The sequence below is a fragment of the Dermacentor silvarum genome, chromosome 7 (genome assembly GCF_013339745.2).
Source record: "Dermacentor silvarum isolate Dsil-2018 chromosome 7, BIME_Dsil_1.4, whole genome shotgun sequence".
NCBI lineage: Eukaryota > Metazoa > Arthropoda > Arachnida > Ixodida > Ixodidae > Dermacentor > Dermacentor silvarum.
Genome location: NC_051160.1, coordinates 151,904,444 through 151,917,231, shown reverse-complemented (window position 1 = coordinate 151,917,231; position 12,788 = coordinate 151,904,444). Strand labels below are relative to the sequence as shown.

Sequence of the window (12,788 nt, the reverse complement as noted above, 5' to 3'; positions counted from 1 at the left end):
CTTTTATTGTCGCGCTTTCTCTACAAATACTAAAAGCGCTACATGGCTGAACCTTTTTTGTGCGGCACGTTTCGTCGCCGCTATAGCTCAATGGTAGAGAACTGGTGATTCTACTTCCGGCTACCGTTCGGTACGGGCGCGGAATGTCTTGCTCCGGTGGAGCGATGTTTGCGGCTCAGCCGAGCCGCGGAAACAGGATTACTGCCGATGAAGACAAGGAATACCAAGTTGTTTTGCCGCAATTGCCAACAGGACCTTGCGTTTTGAATACTGTTTTCCTTCACGGGGATGTGACCGCTAGGCCTTTACGCGCCGAAGATTTCAGGGACACGCTGGCTCGTCTGGGACTGCTGCGCGAGGTTGTTAGCTTGGGGGCGTTCCAGATGAACCACGTTTGGGCGGTTACCTTCAGGAGCTCGGAGGCGACGAAGAAAATGTTGGCGTTCGGCGAAATTATGGTGAAAGAAAGAAGATGCCAAGTGCTGGACCCTGCAAGTCAGGAGGTACGCGTGAAGGTGTTCTGTCTCCTTCACCATGTCCCGGACGAAGACGTCCGTGCGGCTCTCGCCCCTTATGGAAAAGCCACTGACGTGGCGAGACAACGCTGGCGGGTGCAAGGCATCACGGACAAAGGGTCGACAACGCGCACCGTAACCTTGAAGCTCAAGGCCGGCATGACCATCGACGATCTGCCACATCAGTTTCGAGTGGCCGGTATGATGGCACTTCTCGTGGCCCCTGGAAGGGCTCCGTTGTGCCTGAGGTGCAACCGCACAGGACATATAAGGCAGGAGTGCCGCGTACCCCGTTGTGCCCTTTGCCGGCGCTTTGGGCACGATGAGAGCCAGTGTGTGCGGACTTATGCGAACATCGCAGGCCCTGCGAAGATCGACGAGGGCATTGAAGAGCACGTCATGGATGCCGCTGACGCTGAGGAAGCGGCTGGCGGTTTCAGCGCTACGCAAAACACAAAGGTGAAAGGCGTGGGTACGCCTGAGGAGTCTACCGAAATCGTCAAAGCCGGAAAGGAAGGTAAAGTGCAAGGAGCAGAGCCAGCCGCGGAAACGCCGGCCAGGGACGCAGCGACTAAGGTCGCCACAAAGGACTGCAATAAAGAGAATGTGAAGACGCCAACAGACAAGGAAACCCCTATGGACACCAGCGGTGCGGCAGCGAAAAGGACCCTTGAGGAAAGCAATGACGGCGAACCAGGGGCTCAAAGCGAGGTGGCTCAAAGCGAGCCTCCCTTGAAGACCACCAATGTCCGTCGATCGACGCTGAAGCCGGCACCGAACTTGCCACCCGACAGGAAACCGTCGGCGCCGGCGCCGACATAGTGTGATAATGTGTGTACCAGTGTTACTTTTCTTTTTTGCCGGAGTGGGCGGGGGGGAGGTGTGGGGTGGCGGGGCTTGCTTGGGGCGGTGTGGCAACGGGCCACTGCAACAAGGCACAATTTGCACGATGGAAATCCATAGATATGGCATCCAACGACGGCAGTCCAGAGGATGGTTTTCGCTGCGCAGTACCAGCAAACGTGAGTGTGCAGCTAGTTGTGTGCAAAGAGTGTCGTCGGTCCGTTCTTTCTTCATAGCATAATGAATCTCACAGATATCACGATACGAGTAGGTAGTATTAATGTAAGGGGCCTTGGGTCTAAACGAAAACAGTACCAGCTAAGCAGACTGTTCATGGAAACTGATCTAGATATTATCGCCGTGCAGGAAACTAAAGTCGAAAGTGAAGAAGGAACGGACCGTAATGTCGATGCGTTTCGGCCACGGTATTATGTGTGTGTATCACATTCTGTTGGTAAAGCTGGTGGGTGCGCCCTTTATATTCGGAGTGCACTGAACATAGTTATTGAAAATGTTGTGTGTGATGTTAATGGCCGTCAAATAGAGTGCGACTTTGTAAAGGGAGCGGTGAAGTGGCGAGCGATATGTGTTTACGCACCTAACAAAGTATGTCAGCGCAAGGTGTTCTTTGAAGGCCTTAAAAGTCAATTGAATTGTCAAAGCAACATTTTATTGATGGGAGACTTCAACTGTGTTTGCTATGCTGAGGACCGAGTGCTAAGCCCTACGGTTCACGACGCAAGCGCGCAGTTTTTAGCCACGAGTAAGCGAAGGCAATTTGGTAGATGTGGGTCATGTCATGGGATATGGCTCGACTCCTAAGTTCACGCATTTTCAAAGAGCCAGCCATGCACGATTGGATAGGATATACATGACAGCTGACTTGGTTACAATGTGTAGCAGCTATGAGGTCAAATCTGTGTGTTTCAGTGACCACTGTTTAGTTATGTTGGCATTGGGACCTAGAAAACCAAAATTTAACTGGGCGTTGTGGAAGTTAAATTCCAAACTGCTAGATGACGAACTTTTCTTTCAGAAAGTTAACCATAACATTCAGAACCTTTTAGAGAAGGACTGTAAAAGTATTGCGGAAGCATGGGAATGTTTCAAGCAGGAAACGAAGTTAATGGCAATGGAAAGATCATGCACATTACGCCGGGAGGAAAAAAGAAAAGAAAAAGAGTTACAATGCCAACTTGACTTCTACCTAACTATGGAAAGTTCTTGCCCAGGTATCTTTGCGAAGGGAATAAAAGAAGTAAAAGTTCAGTTAGAAAGCGTTGATCAAGAAAAGTATCGAGGTGCGCAGAAAGATTATGGTGCGGTGAAAATCCGACAAAAAGAGCGCTTTCGGACGAAAAGAGCTACGCTTCACGAAACGAGATAAGAGCCATCACATATCGAAACGAAATTGTTCGAGAGAACGAATACATTCAGCGGGCTTTTCATGAGCATTACAGCGAGTTGTTAGGCACTGAACGAGAGCTTGCGGAAGGATTCGAAAATCACTTTTTGAAGCTTCTTCCAAAGTTGGATGACGATGTAAGGCTGAATCTCGAGCAGCCAATTACTGTCGCTGAAATAGAACACGCCATAAATGAGTTAGCGGTAGATAAATCACCAGGCCCTGACGGATTAGGCGCAGCTTTTTATAAGGCTTTTAAAAAGGATATGGCAATAATTTTATATGAGTTAATTAATGAGGCATATGAGAAGCAAGTACTACCACCGTCCTTTCATGAGAGTCATGTAGTATTAATACCGAAGAGCGACGACCCTCAAACTATACTTTCGGTGCGGGCATATCGCCCTATTAGCCTTACAAATACGGACTACAAAATATACACCAAAGTTCTCGGGAGGCGACTGCAGTCGGTCATACAGAAGTTAGTAGGACCACATCAGACGTGTGGAATAAAAGGACGGTCAATTATGACTAACATTCACGTGGCACGAACGGTCCTCGAGTGTTGCGATGCCTTTTCACAGAAGGTCGCAATACTACAGTTAGATTTGGAAAAGGCCTTCGATAGGGTGGCGCATGAAATCCTTTTTCCTGTACTTGAACATGTGAATGTTGGATCTGTGTTGACAGAAGGTGTTAAAATGTGCTATGATCGAATAGTTTCTAAGATTATAATTATAAGACATTAACAGAAAGTATACAACTCAAATCATCTGTGAGACAGGGCTGTTGTTTGTCGCCGTTGCTTTTTGCATTATACTTGGAGCCTTTATGTTTAAAGGTGCTTTCGTGTAGCGATATCGTAGGTTATAGGGTAGGTTCTAGTGAAATAAAGCTACTAGCATACGCAGATGATGTAGCAGTGTTTTGTAGCGATAAAGACAGCGTCACTAAATCGGTCGACGTGGCAAGAAATTTCTGTAAAATGTCAGGGAGTGGTATTAATTGGGGAAAATCAGTAGGACTATTGCACGGGGCTTGGGAAGACATTCCCACTGAAATAGAAAGTGTACATTGGACGTCTTCACCTATGAGGTACCTCGGTGTACCGCTACAGCATTTCAGGGACACGAAAGACTACTGGAAAGAGCAATGCGCAGAAGTCAAGGAAAAAACAAAAAAGTTTGGTGGAAGGGACCTTTCCATGTTCACGAGAGCAACAGTATGCAACCTCTATCTTGTCGCTAAGATTTGGTTCGTGCTACAGGTCCTCTGCGCATCTAGAACGAGCATACAAAAAATACACCGGGATATTGCCGTCTTTATATGGGGATCTGTGTGGGAGCGTACGAGCCGTACCAATTTGTTCACCTCAGTTAAGCGCGGTGGCCTTGGCCTAGCTCACTTGTTCTTGACGCAAGTGGTTTCGCGTTTTATGTTTTTGCGCGATCAAAAAAAAAATGTTTTTCTGCTAACTGTGTTTCAAGAACGTCTGAGTGACGTTTTACCAATTTATATTGTGTCAACTACACTAGCGAGAACAAATATTATCAAGGGCTTTCTGCGTGAAGTTGTATGGGCTTACCAATTTTTGTGCGCGCGTTTTTCTTTAGAGTATTTTAGTAGTGTTAAGCGCAAAAAGCTATACAAAGATGTTGTTGAGATATGCCTGCCTTTACAAATTTATAGGACCAAATTTTGTATAGAAAGTGGAGCAAATGTGTTAAAAAGGGCAAAGCGGATGCCCGTGCGCTCGTCAGCCAAGTCCTTTTTCTTTCAGCTTCACAGTGAAACGTTACCGATTAAGCCATGGCTCAACGAGAAAGGCCTGTTTGTAGCATGGTCAGTAAACTGTATAAGATGCAGAAAATCAGAAACAATAGAACACATTTTTCTGGACGGCTCCGATGCAGTGTTCTTGTGGGACGTTCTTAAACGTACATTAAAGAAGGAACCACCGGTGACGCCGTATGGAATCCGCTTTCTCCCTACATCTAATGATAATGGAGTGCCGCATGATATGTTCATGTTATTGTGTCTTCATAGTCTATGGAAGACTCGAATGGCGGTACGCCATGAGCAATTAGAATCCAATCTGCAAGGGAAAACTTTATAGAGAGCATGCTCCTAATGCGAGAGGTGTACAAGGCAAGAAACGAGGACAATGAATGGACTTCACTATTAGATGAACTGGCATCTATCAAGTGATTTGGCATCTATCAGTTCGGCAGCGGTGCGCGCCTGAGCAGCACCTAAATATTGCGCTTGCTTTTACAGTGCTGTCGGACCCACGAGAGGAACTGCTGCTGCCCAGATCTACGCGACGAGCCCAGGGTATCGCCTGCATCATCTGTGTTCGCGCGTGAAAGACGAGGCAACGCCCACTTGGCGAGGACTGCCTAAAGTGCCGACGGCTTAAAAGGACCAGCGCAACGAGAATTCGACACAGTTCGGCAGCGGTGCGCGCCTGAGCAGCACCTAAATATTGCGCTTGCTTTTACAGGTAGGCGGCATTTTTTGAGAAAACCCTGTTATACTGTAGAACTGTGCACTGCTGCCGAAAAATCTGTCACTTGTTTTGTTTGCATAGTCGTTGCTCTTGGCTTGCTGTTGGTTTACTGTTGGTTTGCTGTTGCAATGGCTAAAGAAATGACAAAGGCCTTCGAAGATTTCAAGCGTGAGCTTAGACTAGAACTCAGAGGCTTAAAAGAAAAATTTGAGGGCATTGGGGAAATCACGAAGCAGTTACAGGAAGTATTGAAAGAAAACAGAGAACTTCGTGCCCAAAATATGAAATTGACAAACAAACTAGAAGAGCTGGAACAGTATCAGCGTTCCAACAATGTTGAGATTAAGGGCATTCCGCTTGAGGGTGAACCAGTTGCTATAATCAAACAAATTGGTGTAGTCATACAGGAGGAAGTAACGGAAGCTGACATTGACGTTTGCCATCGTGTGCCTACTGCTCGGCACGATGAATCAAACATAATTGTCCGGTTCACCCGTAGAACAAAGAGAAATGCTTTCCTCAGCAAAGCGAAGAAATCAAAATTAGATGCAAAGAAACTTGGATTCCAATCCCCTTCCAGAGTTTATGTGAACGAACACCTAACCCGCTATGGCAAGCAACTTCTCGGTGCCACACTACAAAGAAAGAAGGAGCTACGATGGAAATTTGTGTGGTCTGCAGGAGGCAAAGTGTTTGCAAGGAAAGATGAAAACTCACCAGTGTTGAGGATTGCATGCATTAGCGACACTGAAAAGATGAACGAAGGAACGTAGTGCGCGGTCTTCTGGGTGTACTTGTAGAGTGCCGCATACGCAATGGACAGTCCTGAAGCGTGTAGCTATTAGGATGTTGCCACTTTTAACGAAACTTTTTCAGGTGATTCTAAACCGTTTAAAATCCTACATCTAAACACGCGTAGCATTAGAAATAAAGGGCAACAACTTAGTGACTTGTATGCCTCGATCACCCATAGCTTTGATATTCTGATGTATACGGAAACGCGGCTAACAGAAACGGAAAAACCGCCACATTTCCACGGTTACTCATATAATGGTCTCGTGCGGACAAGCGGTAAAGGTGGTGGCATAGCAATTTATGTTAAAACATCATTAAGGCATGAAATTATTTCTGAGTTTTTCAGTAATAAACAACAACATTGAATGTATGTCGGTTCGTTTACAGAAATTAATAGTTTTAGTAATGTATCGACCACCAATGGGCAACAAACTAGATTTTTTTGAGTATCTGGAGCGTATGCTTTCCTCTCTATGTCAATTTTCGATGCCTTTTGTAATAATGGGGGACGCCAACATAGATATGTTATCGAGTAACACTGCAGCTAAAAAGTTTATTGAAATCATACACTCCTTTGCATGCACCAACCTTATTACGGAAGCCACAAGATTAACTGAAAAAAGTGCAACTTCACTCGACATATGTGTAACAAACATACATTCTCGAGACTGTTTTTCTGGACTGCTCTCGGTTGACGTAAGCGACCATCTACCAATTTTTTCCTTACTGCCAAACATGCGCCTCAAACGTGAAACCACAGTGGAAGCCTTATCTCGCAGCATTAGTGCTGCAGGCTTGGAAGTGTTTCGCTCACATATTCAATCAGTCGATTGGACATACGTGTTTGAGCAAAGAAACCCAAATGCAGCATACGAGGCATTTTTTGAAAAACTTAGAGTATGTTATAATCAAGCATTTCCAATGATCTTGCGAAACCCAAAACCCAAACGTGCAAGGAAGCCGTGGATTGATGAAACGCTACTGAAAATGATTAAAACAAAAAATAAAATGTACCACACTTTTGTTCGGTCACGGAACCTGGAGGCGTTGTCAGAGTTTAAAAAATACCGAAATAGGTTGAACACCGACTTAAAGCGTGCGAAGGAGACATATTATGAAAAGTTGTTTACGAAAATAAAAAATGACTCTAGGAAGGTGTGGGACGAGGTTAAGAATCTAATGTCGAAGAAAAAAGAAGCACCACCGCTATGCTTTCATACTAATGCAGGCACCTTATCTGATAGTGACGCAGCGAATAAGATGAATGATTACTTTGTGACCAGTGCAGAATACAAAAACGATAGCAATATAGCTCCCTGTATCACATTAAAAGAGTCTGGGCTTATAAACTCCGTGTCACTATCCCCAGTAACAACAGAGGAAGTAAAACAATTAATAAACCAGATTAAGAATAACGTAGCCGCTGGCTTTGATGAGATCAAGGCAACTCCGCTAAAATACGTAGCTGATATTATAGCTCCAGTGATCGTTTATGTAATAAATAGAATGTTCGAAACTGGCATTTTCCCAGACCACCTAAACATAGCGAGAGTATGCCCTGTCTTCAAGGGTGGTGATAAAAGGCAATTCACAAACTACAGGCCAATATCCGTTCTTCCTGTTTTATCTAAGGTATTTGAGAGTGCAATAAACGCACGCTTGTACAAATTCTTTGACAAGTATAATGTGATCAGTGAGGCTCAGTATGGTTTTCAAAAAAATAAATCTTGTGAAGCAGCTCTGCTTAATATTAAACATGAACTAATCACAAACATCGAACATAGACTGTACTCACTCGGTTTGTTCATAGACTTTAGGAAGGCATTTGATTCGGTATGTCATGAAGTACTAACGGCTAAACTTAGCAAATATGGAGTACGTGGTGTGGTTCTTGAGTTAATGAAAGATTATCTAACAAACCGCCATCAATATGTTTGCGTAAACAACAGTGCATCCACTTACTTAAACATAACAAGGGGAGTACCACAAGGGTCAATTCTTGGCCCTCTATTGTTCATAATTTATATAAACGACCTGTGTGATATCCCATGTTCTCCCAAGTTAATAATGTATGCAGATGACACTAACATATTCTTCAGTGGCACATCCATTCTAGAGCTTGAACACCAGGTTAATAACTATTTACAAAAGTTGTCCGCTTATCTTAGTCTGAATAAACTGCAACTAAATGTTAGTAAAACGAAATACATTGTATTTGCCCCACCTAATAAGCCGCGTAACTATAGTCCGACTGTTTTATTTGAGGGCAAAGAGATAGAGCAAGTCACCAGCCAGAAGTTTCTAGGTGTATGGTTTTCTGAAGGCTTGACATGGAACACACATATAGGAAAACTAATGGTAGAACTCAGTAAAACCGTTGGATGTTTATGTAAGCTCAGCCCAGTCTTACCAAAGTGGTTACAAATAGAATTATATTATGCCCTTTTCTACTCTAAAATGACATACGGTATCTTGGTATGGGGTACTACTACTCAAACAAACTATCAAAAATTACTAGTTCTTCAAAAAAGAGTTTTGCGAGCATTCGAGCAGTACCATGGTATTATCAGGGACTTGAAAACTAAACCACTCTTTGAAAAATACGCAATACTAACGGTAACAAAACTGTATCACTTCAAACTTCTGCAATGGGTTAAACAAAACAAGCCACAGTGTCTTCAGAACCCGCCTGACAATACTCATTATACCATGCGTCAGCAACGTCGGAAAATCCCAGCATTAAGGACAAATTATGGCAAGCAACATGTTCAGTATCAAATACCCACAATGTTGAATCGTTTACACGGTCTCATAGATTTCAATCCCATACCTTCGAACACTATTATCAAGTCCATCCTAATGAACCATGATATTGAGTATGCTTATTAAAGTTTCTGTGCTTGATTTGTTACAGCCTAACTATCAATTTGAGCTATGTGTTGTAGTTTCTTTTCTTATGCTTTATTTGACATTGTGTATTGATGAAGTTTATTTTGAGATGAAGCTTTTGTGAAGAAGTTCTTTTCTAATGTTTTCTCTGAAATTGTGCAACAAGACCATGCTAAATTTTGTTGTGTTATTGTTTTATTTCTGAAGACATCTGCGTCACATTGAGATGCTCAGCGGCCTGCGTGCCAAACTGTATTTAGGAGCAGAGGCCCCATGTCAGGCTATATAGCCTTTAGCCTCTGCTCCCGATCCTGTAAGAATTCAGGACAAATAAACTTGAATTGAATTGAATTGAATTTTAAATACCTAGCGTCAGCCTAAGTGTGGCAGGCGCTTTTAAATTTCTTTAAATTGTTTTTCTTGATATCTGTAAATGTGTTGCATACCGGAAATAAAGAAAAACAAAGTGGTAGAGCACTGGTCTTGTAAACCAGTGGTCGTGAGTTCAATCCTCACTGGTGGCATTGTTTCTTCTTTTATTGTCGCGCTTTCTCTACAAATACTAAAAGCGCTACATGGCTGAACCTTTTTTGTGCGGCACGTTTCGTCGCCGCTATAGCTCAGTGGTAGAGCACTGGTCTTGTAAACCAGTGGTCGTGAGTTCAATCCTCACTGGTGGCATTGTTTCTTCTTTTATTGTCGCGCTTTCTCTACAAATACTAAAAGAGCTACATGGCTGAACCTTTTTTGTGCGGCACGTTTCGTCGCCGCTATAGCTCAGCGACTCTGCTTCCGGCCACCGAGCGTGACGGACGTATGATGACGGGCTCCGTAGGAGCGGCTTCAGCGGCCCAGAGCGGCCGCGGTAACAGGATTTTCACCTCGGACAGCGAGTATCAAGTTGTTTTGCCGAGGTTGCCAACAGGGCGTTTTGTTGTGAACACAGTTTTTTTACATTGTGATATCAGGGCCCGCCCATACCGGGTGGAAGATTTCCGCGATGCGCTCGCCCCGTTATCGCTCCTGCCGGAAGTGGTGGCTCTCGGGGCCTACCGTATGAGCCATGTTTGGGCCGTGACCTTCAAGGACGACGAAGCGGTGAAGAAGATCCTCAGTGTTGGTGAGCTACAGGTCAAGAAGGGCCGATGCCTCGTCATTGACCCCGCCAACCAGGATGTGCCCTTGAAAGTCCATTGGCTGCTGCACACCGTTCTCGACGAGGACGTGCGTCTTGCCTTCGCGCCATTCGGAAAGGTCACGGACGTCGCCCGCGAGCGGTGGCGGGTGCATGGCGTGGCTGATAAGAACTCTACCACAAGACTGGTTACGCTGAAGTTGAAGCCGGGCGTAATGCTGGACGACCTCCCACATCAGGTGAGCGTGTCCGGCGAGCTGGCTCTCGTGGTTGTGCCGGGCAAGGCCCCACTATGCCTACGCTGCCGCGGAACGGGCCATATTCGTCGCGACTGCCGCATTCCGCGGCGTGGCGCGTGCCGACGCTTCGGTCACGAAGAGAGTCAGTGCGAGCGGACGTACGCTAGCGTGACCGGACCCGTGAGCAACCACCACAACTCCGCCCTACTCGAGGACGAGGCGGACATGGAAGACACATCGTCTTCGGCTAAGGAAGCAGCTGGCGAGGCGGCAGAGTCGGAGGCACGACTTCAGAAACAGGGGCAACATGTCGATGAAGCCGTCGCCACTGAACAACAAGAGCGAGTGGAGGGCACTGTAGCCATGCCGAACCGTGAGGATAAGAGCCCACCTGATCCGGGAGCGGCCTCCACCCCCCCCCCCTCCCTGAACATGAAGACATGGACACCCATACCGGGCTCGCTAACTTGCAGGCGGGGAAGCGTCCGCGCGACCAGACCAATAGCCTGGCTACGATGCAGGACAGCAGTGGCGGAGACGAGCCACCGCCCGAAGCGCCAGGTATGAGGAGACCAACCTTGAAGCTGTGGCCGAACATTACGGCCGATCCACGGCAGGCGGGTAAACCGCCTCCGTAGTTCTGTACTGTGTTTTGCTTGAAGGTTGGGGGGTTCGTGAGTGCAATGGCCGTCACCCTGAGCGCTATTCTCTTGGATATGTGCCAGGAACGAGGGCCCGAGTTGCATGTGAGTGTTGTTTTCGAGAGGTCGGGTTGTGTTCCCTTTTGTGGCATTCGACGCGGTTATCGGCGCGTCATTATCAACACTCGTCCCTGCGTAACTGTGATGGGCACCATTCTACCGTGTAGTCATGGCAGCTAATATCGAAGGAGCGCTACGTGTAGCCACGTTAAATGTACGAGGGCTTGGTGCAAGAAGGCGGCATTGTCAGCTAAGCCGGCTACTCTTAGATAATGACTTGCATCTTGTGAGAATCCAAGAAACCAAAATAGAGAGCCAAGAGCTAACCGACAGAATGGTGTCCAATTTTCGTGCGCACTTCGACGTGTGTGTTTCTCACGCTGTTGATGGATCAGGTGGTTGCGCTATATTCATTCGAAGAAACTTTGGCATTTGTGTGAAGTCAGTGTTTTCGTGTGAAACAGGTCGCCTTTTAGTGGCTGATTTTTGTTATTGCGATATGGATTCCCGAGTCATTTGTGTCTACGCGCCGAATATTGAAACAGACCGGCGAATCTTCTTTGAGCGACATGAAGCGTACGTAAACTGCCACAAGGTGGTATACTGCTGGGGGATTTTAACTGTGTATGCACTGCTGACGATCGCGCAAAAGTTTCACGCGTTCGCGATAAGAGTGCTGTATTGCTAAATGTGCTGGTGCACGATTACGACTTGGAAGATATCGGTAGTGTCTTCGCCAGCGGTACCCACCCGCAGTTTACGCACTTCCAGCTAGAATATATGTGTCAGCCGAATTGGTGCGCTTGTGTAGTGAATATGATGTGCAACCCATTGCATATAGCGATCACTGCTTGGTAACTGCCACTTTTGGGAAAAGACAGGTTAAACACACCTTTAACTGGGACCTCTGGAAATTGAACGCGCAGTTGTTGGATGACGATGCTTTCGTTGATGCTGTTGCGAAGGAACTAGATAGCCTGATTTCAGTCCGACTAGCAAGCTTCGCCATTAAATTGGAAGATTTTAAACAGAAAGTTAAATCAATGGCTATTGAAAGGAGCAGTATCCTTCGGCATAACCTGAAACAGGCAGAAACAAACCTTCGCCAGCAGCTGCAATTTTTCATCAGCATGGAAAGTCTCCAGCCTGGTGTGTATGTTAACGAAATAAAGGAAGTGAAAACCGAACTTGAAAGGATGGACTCTGAGAAGTACAAAGCGGCTGTTGTGCGATCAAGGTCTGAGAAGCTATGGGCAGGAGAGGCGCCAACAAAACGAGCCCTCTCGGACGAGAAAAGGTATGCATGTCGGAAGGAAATCCGCCAGCTAGCTAAAGGCAATGCTATCACGTCCGACCAAAACGACATCAAGCAAGGGATCGCCGATCACTTCAAAGCCATCTTGAGTCAACCACGTGAACCTAAAGATGGCTACGAGATGGAATTCCTTTCATTGATGCCAAGGCTAGATGAAGAAGTTAAGACACGGCTTGAACATCCCATTACCCTGAGTGAGATAGATTGCGCAATAGACGAGTTGGCCCCCGGTAAAGCACCTGGGCCTGATGGCTTAGGGGCCACTTTCTATAAAACGTTTAAGTCTGCGCTGGCTCATGTCCTCCAACAAGTTATTAGCGAAGCGTACGACCAAAAAAGATTGCCCTTGTCTTTCACAACATCGCATATCGTACTAATCCCGAAGAGCGATGATGAAAAGAAACGCCTGTTGCCTGGCTCATATCGCCCGATAACTCTAGCC

At 46.1% G+C, this 12,788-nt stretch overlaps 1 non-coding gene across 1 annotated transcript; it reads left to right on the top strand.

Annotated features, from left to right (window-relative positions):
* The first annotated feature begins 9,565 nt into the window (after positions 1-9,565).
* Trnat-ugu (transfer RNA threonine (anticodon UGU)) lies at positions 9,566-9,637 on the top strand. The gene has a single exon. It is a non-coding gene; the product is annotated as a tRNA-Thr (tRNA).
* The last annotated feature ends 3,151 nt before the right edge of the window (positions 9,638-12,788 follow it).